We start from the raw sequence: 8,013 nt of genomic DNA on the forward strand, positions 1-8,013 counted from the left end.
AGCATGCAACCACTTTTATACTCCAAAATCTCCAAGTTTTTCATATTTTTCCAACAAACATTATGGTTAGGCCTGTCACAGCAGTAACCCACTCCTGGTAGCAAATTCTGGCTAAATTAATTTTCTATTGATGTGACAAGACACATGGTCAAAGCAACTTTAAAAAGAAGCAAAACTGTAAGTCAATATCCCTAATGAACGCAAGTGCAAAAATTCTCACAAAATAGTATCTGTCTTAGTTACTTTTCTACTGATGTATTAAGACATCATAACTAAGGCATTTTATAGAAGAAGGAGCTTATTTGGGGGTTATGGTTTCAAGGGGTAGAGGCCATGACCATCGTGGTGAGGATCATAGCCACAGACAGGGAGGAAAGGTGCTAGAGGAATCATTTAGAGCTCAGATCTTGAGACACAACCAGAAGGCAAAGAGAGCTAACTGAAAATGGTATAGAATTTTGAAGTCAAAAGTCTTTCCCCAGTTACACACCTCTTCCAATGAGGCCACACTTTCTAATCCTTCTCAAATAGCTCTACCAATTAGGGACCAATCATTCCATCATATGAACCTATTGGCACTGTTCACACTCACACCACCTCATTATACTAGCAAACCAAATTTAGCACCAGCACTTAAGAGTTCATATACCTTGATCAAGTTGGTTCCATTGCAGAGATGCAAGGATGATCAAACATCTACAAATCAACACACATCATATAAACAGGATGAAGGATATCAATCATCATCTCGAAAGTTACAGAAAAGGCATTTGATAAAACCCCTCGGCTGAGTAGCTGGGAAGGTGAGGGCTGCTGCATGGCTGAGTGCACTCTATGGACCATGTGTTGCTATGGATACCTGAAGTACTGGACCTGCAGGTTGGGAAGACTCGGCCATCTCTATGCTGGGCTGGATTAAGTGCCTGATGAGGATGAGGTTTCAGCGAGTTGGGGGTCAGCATACAGTCGACACTGTGGTCTGGAAAACCATATGGTTCATCTAGAAGTATCGTAAGGAAAATTGGTACCAACTTATCTCTGATTCAGTGTCCAAGAGTTCAATTTCAGCTTACCAGCCATGCAACAGAATGGAGTCCCATGCACTCAGGAGAGGATGTGTTGGCATCTTTTGCTGATGTTGGATGGGTAGCCACTGAAGAAGGAGAGAGCTCAACAAGACTCAGGGCAGAGGTCAGGTCCAAGCCTCCTCTTGAGGATGACCCTCTTTGCTTTGAGAAGCCCCCCAAGCAGGCACACTTCCTTACCAAACTTGTCTCAAAACAAGCAAGCCTTCTCCAAACATGACACTAGCCAGTGAGGAGGCCTTAAAAGATCTCTGTGCTTGAGAATGAGCTTGCTGCCCTTAGAGCTCAGATTGCCAAGATTGTGACCCTGCAGGAGCAACGGAGTTCAACCAAGTGCAGGTTGCTTAGGTTCTTCCACATTTGTTACTGTAGCACCACCACCTCCTCCTCCCCTTCCTCCCTCTCCCCCTCCATTGGTGCTCCACCAAAGTACATCAGCTCTTAATCTGATTAAAGAATGAAGAGAGCAAAGACTCAGTGCTGGGAAGACTTTGGCTAAGGACCACCCAAAGAAGCCTGACATGCCAAATATGCCAGAGATCTGTTATTGAAAATAGGTGTTCTAAATCATAACAAAGATTGGGCTGTTTTTCATAGCTTATTTAGTTTAAATTGTGGTGTGTTTTTACTGTATATTGTTTCTAAATATTTTACATGGTTTGAAAACTGTCTTTTATGAGATTCAGAAAAAAAATTGCCTGACCACATATTTTGACCTAAGAAGTTTATATTTATATCAGAATTGAATTTGGCTAGCATTCTACTAAATGGAAGTTACTATTTTAAAATAAAGCAAGCTGTTGAATTTTCTTTCAGAAAAAAAAAAAAAAAAAAAAAAAAAAAAAAAACCCTCACCCACTGATGACAAAAGGCCTGAAGAAATTAGGTATAACTCATAGGTCGATAGTACTTACCGGAGCTTGAAATTCCAAAATGTTTTTTTCAGGGAGGTCTTGGGGTCTGGTGTGGGGCCTTTAGAGACTTTGTAGAACCCCACAATGGCTTGCGATGTTTACAAAGGAGAAGAGGTTCTGGCCAATCTGAATGATGTAGCAAACAAGTCAACTGAGTTTGTAAAATTCTAAAGTAATCAAGTAGAGGGCCAAGCTGACAACAGGTCTGTTTGCATCACTCAAAGAAAAGTAGGGCAAGCTGGCGGCAGAGTTCCTAGAGGAAAAACTTAACACAGTGAGCTTCGACATCTAGGAAGGTTGAGGAAGGCTTAAAACCAAAGCAGGAGTTCCTGAAAACCATAAACAATGAATGCTGCAGGGAAAAGAACGCATCCTGTGCCCGTGCAGGCAGTTATTCCTGCCCAGTAAATAGTGTACCTCTCTTCCCTGTGTGAAATTTTCTGGGGGTGAGGGATGAGGATCTTTCACTTGGCCCATAGAATTTTCAGCAGCCAAAGATGTGAAAGTTCAAGTCTACAGAGCTGATCTGGACTCTCTCAGATACAGACACCCAAACTTGGGCTTGCTCCCTTTTGGGACTGAGCAGCTTGGAACAATGCTGCCTTCTAAGAGCAGCGTAGAGTGCTTCTGTTGTGGTAGCATCTGCGGAGGACAAAGCTCATAGTAAAAGTCTATGAGTTAGAGGGTTGGCTTTGATAGTGTCGCTCACCCATGACATTGTGCTCAACTTTGCTGAAAGAGCAGACACGCTATGAGATAGGTTTTTTTGCTATATTGGACCTTCCTGATGTCTGTCTGTCTGTCTGTCTGTCCATCTGTTTGTCTGTTTGGTTTTTCATCTGGCATCTATTACCAATCTGCGCTTGCCTGAAGCAGATGATGCTGAGCCTTCAGAAGTCCTACTCGCCCAATGTAAAGGGTTCATTATCTATTGTTAACTCTCAGATGTCTCACAGATTTTTAAAGCATCTAGAAAGACGGTAAAAATAGGGAAGAGGGGAGAAACCAGTCCCTTGCAGATATTCCACTGTGGCAGGGTCAGTGAATACAGCATTGGTGGCTATTTGTACCAAGCCAACTCATTCAGGCTTCATTTTGAAACAGAACACTGATCAGAAAATCAATCCGGATTGAAATGTTCTGTGTGAGATGCACAAAGAAACAAACAGCACAAAACCATCAGAAGGAGAAAATGTGTTTGAGATCCTGAAATGTTCACTGTGCTGAATGCTTTCCATGGATCGTTAGTAAGCTTGTTGTCTTGGGCAGATGAACTAAAAGCACATGAAAATAAACCTTTCTCAAGCTGAGCATATCGATGATGCCAGAGAAATGAGCAGAGAAAGGACTTGGGTTCCCACCAGCTCTGGAAGCCTCCCTGGCCTTGAAGGCTTCAACCACAGCTTACCTAATTGACAAGTTCCTGGTAGGTCTCTGATTCCCAACCATCTCAAACGATATTTTCTCATCCAAAAAATGTGGATATTTGAATTAACAGCCTCCAAAGCGCATTTGATTTCTGATGTCCTAGAAATTTGCCAGAAGGGAGGATTTTCTCTTGATGTAGCCATATACTTTGTTATGGGGCAAGTAAGGACATTTGAAAGTGAAAACTTTAAAAAGTCATAATCCCTTAAAAATAAGTCAACAACCCCTTCTAATGCTTAACAACTGCAATGTCATAAGCTTTCTGTTAGGACACCACAATAGTTCTCAACCTATGGGTCACAACTTCTTTGAGGGGTGGTCACATATTATATATCCCACATATCAGATATTTACATTAAGATTAATAATCATAAAAAATTATGAAGTAGGAGCAAAATAAGTTTATGGTTTGGGGTCACTACATGAGGAACTGCATTAAAAGCCTGCAGCATGAGGAAAGTTGAGAAACACTGTGTTAGGAGCTGTTCTGCCAGTCATGCCTTCCATTTCTCCAGAAGATTCCCTGTCTTCTGTGGCCTCATATCATTATCTATCTATCTATCTATCTATCTATCTTTATTTATTTATTTATTATTTAGAGTAGAATAGCATTGGAATTATAATAAAGATTACAGTAATTTATAGACTTGGTCTTTTTGTCATTTCCTATAGAGCTCAAAGGCTTCGTTTGTACCTTTTTACTTATTTATCTTTGTAATATGAATGTTCCAATTGCTCTAACTTGTCTTTACATCCTGGAGGTTCTTTATTCCCTTTGATCTGTTTCATGATGAAGTTTCTTCATAGCATCCCATTTGAGTGAATTTCTCATATTCCATATGTCCATTATTTTTCTTTTTCTTCTGATGAGTTAGTTTTCAGACAGTGTCTTGTTATGCATCCCTGGATAGCCTAGAACTTGCTGTATATATCAAGCTCCCCTTGAACTTCAGAGATAGGTCTGCCTCTGCTGCTCATTACTGGGTTTAAAGTGTGTACCTCCTCTGGCCCAACTAAGCCTGTGGCCCTGCTTGGATAATATTTCAACCACGCATTCCACATTCGCATCCTGAATGGCCTTCCTTATTTCATTCAGACATTTATTTGTGTTCTCTTGAAAATCATTCAGGAGGATTTTTTTTCCTCTGTGATTTATTTGAATATACAATATATTTTTCATTATTTCTCTGGGTTTTCAGATAACTGACACTCATTGGAAGCCATTACTGCAGAATGTGTAATTTTAGGAGAAATTGTGTTGCTTTGATTTTTTTTTTTTTTTAATATAGACCTTGCATATCTGGGGTGTATTTGCTGGCTGGTTCAGTGTGGTTGGTTGTTTTGCTTTCTAATCAGCCTTTTTCTTTCAATGGAAGTGTTTGTAATGATCAAAAAGGGGTAGTTTATAACACAGTTGATATGCTATTTTACTACTAAACTCCTGTTCTGAGTGCAGGCTCAGTCTCCTGTAGGTCTCTAAAAGCAAACCCAGTGTAAAAAAAACAACTACCATCAGAGGATAGGTTGGCCATGAACATACAGTATTAATCAAACAGCGCGCACCTTTTAATGTTCCAATCATTTTAAGAAGCAAAGGCACACTGATGCTTGTACTGTGTATGGTAAGATACTAACAACGGTGGTATGAATCACTAGGATTAAAAATGGAGAACAGTCAAACCACTTGGACCAACCAAGCAAAACTAGAGAAGGGGATGGCAGGAATACGGGTAGTTAATGTAAGACGGGCAGGACGAAGTCAAGAGAGATGATGAAATGCAAGCCCCAAACATTTCCACATCCTGAGACACAGCGAACCCCAGGCAAGCCTGTGTTCTCCAGGAAAGCATATAAAATGGAAAATGAGAAAGGAAAGACAAAAAGGAGAGGAAAGAGGATCCAAGAACAGAGCAGCACAGAGCTGGCCTGTTAGGCTGACAGAGACCATTAAGCAGAAGGTTAAATGTTTAGGTGGAGGATTCTGCAGGTGGGGATGGGGAAAATGTGTGCACTCAGTCTCACCTGCTGCTTGCCTCTGCCTTAGCCCTCTAGGAGTGTCTTCGTAGGTTCCCAGAGAGGTGCTTACTATATCCTTGGGCAATTGGTTGCAAGGCTGAATAACAGATAATGGGGATTTCTCTGCAAACTAGGTCATAGATGCTGGTCACACCTTTGTGGCCCCCTCAAAAGTCTAGCTGCAAATTCTGGTCCCACTCCCAAGGGATGTCCTTCCTGGAGTCGAGCACAAGACATCACTAATGATCTGTTTCTGACAAGAGTTTCATCCTGCTGTGGAGTGAGGGCTTCTGGTGCATAACTTCTTCCCCACAGTCAAAGTAGCATTGTTTAAAACAGCTAATCATATGCCACCCATAGTCAAGAGCAAAGAGAAATGAATGCATGCTTAATGCGTAGCTAGTTTGTACGGTTCCTATACAGACCAGGACCTCAGAACTGGAAATGGTGCCTACTACATTCAGGGTGTGTCTTCCTGCATGAAGACAATCAAGACAATTCCCCACAGATGCATTCACGGACCAACTCGTTGGAGACAGTTTCTCATTGAGACCCATTCCCCAGATCAATTGACAATTCTTCTTGCTGCTGCTCCAGTCCAGTGCTAAGCAGAAAGGGATTTCCTGCCATCTCCCCTCCCTATAAGGCGCACTATCAGACATGCATAAGAACAGGTAAAGCTGAATGAGCTCAAACCCTGGGAATCTCAGAATTGAGTGTGGCAGGGGTGGAGCCATTCCCTATCTGCCTCTATACCTGTTCTGGAACATGTAACCATGGGTCACTCCACTGAGAACCGTGTGCAGCCAGCCACATAGCTTAATACCTAGAGTTATTTTTCATAATACCTGGGGTTCTTCTCTGTGCTAATGAAATACCTAGATAACCTCCAGTCTGCAACCAAGGAGCTTGCTTCCTGAGTATTCCTTCTGACAAGAGGTAGATAATCCCTCTCGAATAAAGTGTATGCATTCACATCCACCATCAAATAAACTAGCATGAACAAGCAAGGGTCAGAGCAAGGGTCAGAGCAAGGGTCAGAGAGTTGCTTCATTAAGAATCACCACAGAGAAGGCCTTCAACTAAAGAGCCAAACCTAAGACTTCTGAGGAAAGCTTTCTCTTCGTTACCTACTCAGGTTCTTAGCATTCCCTCCCAATCAGACTGGATCCCACTCCTCTCAACCTGGCAGGCAGACACCCTAGGGGACACCCTCCACACTCTACCTCCACCTCTGTCCCTGCCCTCCCCCCACCCCCCGGTCTGTGGACTCCCCATTTTGAACATTGCCCTGACTCCTCTCAGTGGCCTGACTGTGCCTGCGCCCGGTCACCTCCAGGAAAAAGGCAGGATACAGCACCTCCCTGTGCTTCTGTCACGTGCAACATTCATCTTCCATGTTCCCTCTTCTTTTTTCTCTTTTAAATGTTTGCCGCTGGAGTACAGTGTAGTTTTTCTGAGCCTCTTCGCTTTAAGCATGGCTCTATTCTCTCTCACTGAGACTGGAGCTAGCCACACACTGACAAACCCCCCTGAGACAGAATCTAGATTCTTCTTGTTCTGTTTTTCAAAGTGGCCTATTTCATCTTTTTATTAGACTAGAGACTCACCTGTCACCCACATCTTCTGAAACTGTTCTCCAGATTCCCCAGTGGCTTCCCTGGGGATATAGCAGACTGTGTGCGCGTGTGTGTCACCTGCCATCTTTGATCTTTCTTGACAGTGTCTTTTCAACAGTCGAATACTTGACAGCATAAGAGAATATTCAATCCTATGGGGAAAAACATTTCAAACATAGAGGTCTCACTACCCCCTCACCATTTCCCCAGATCTTGTGACTATTTAGGAAATCCATTTCCACATGAAGGAAGTCCAGTACTAAGGCAGCAATTTTCCAATGAATGGACTCTTGAACATGAACATGCTAGAACTAATTTTTTCAATGATCTGATGGATGAAAACTCCACAGAGTCACTTATTTCCCACTCTTCTCTATGAAAAATCATCTCCCTGTTTCCTAAGAAAATAATCTGTCTTGAAAGCACTGCCAGCGTTTATGTGTGGAGTTTCTTTCCTATAAGGTTTCAAAGTTTTAGTATGTATCTACTTGCCATTGAAGATATATTTCAGGAAGTAGGTGACTAAATAAAGGTTAGTATTGGAATATTTTAGTTGTGTAGATATGGACCATGTTCGTAGAAAAAATAATATCGCTGTGCAATTAGTATGTATGTGTGAAACATGGAGTTGACAGATGCATGAGATAGCATGATATGGGAAGATGAAAGAGTCATCAAAACACTAGACCCACCTTTCCATTATTTCTGTGAACTTGGACAAATGACCTCCTATTTAAAAGTCAGTAAGAGAAAATGCGCCAAGTACTTCCTAGCTCTTAAGGAAGGAAGGAATCACTGTATCTGAGAGCCTGGAAGTACTTGACTGTGCTCAAGTATCAGAGACTAATTTCTCTCTGATTTGTGAAATTTCTATCTTAAAAAGTTGTCCCTTCTGGATGACCTGCTCCAAGCCATGTGTGATGGCTGGCAATGACCAAGAACCTCAGGTTC

At 42.0% G+C, this 8,013-nt stretch overlaps 1 pseudogene; it reads left to right on the forward strand.

Annotated features, from left to right (window-relative positions):
- The first annotated feature begins 902 nt into the window (after positions 1–902).
- On the forward strand, positions 903–1,636 carry LOC117719296 (mitochondrial fission regulator 1 pseudogene; annotated as a pseudogene).
- The last annotated feature ends 6,377 nt before the right edge of the window (positions 1,637–8,013 follow it).

Source organism: Arvicanthis niloticus, chromosome 13, assembly GCF_011762505.2.
Source record: "Arvicanthis niloticus isolate mArvNil1 chromosome 13, mArvNil1.pat.X, whole genome shotgun sequence".
Classification (NCBI taxonomy): Eukaryota; Metazoa; Chordata; class Mammalia; order Rodentia; family Muridae; genus Arvicanthis; species Arvicanthis niloticus.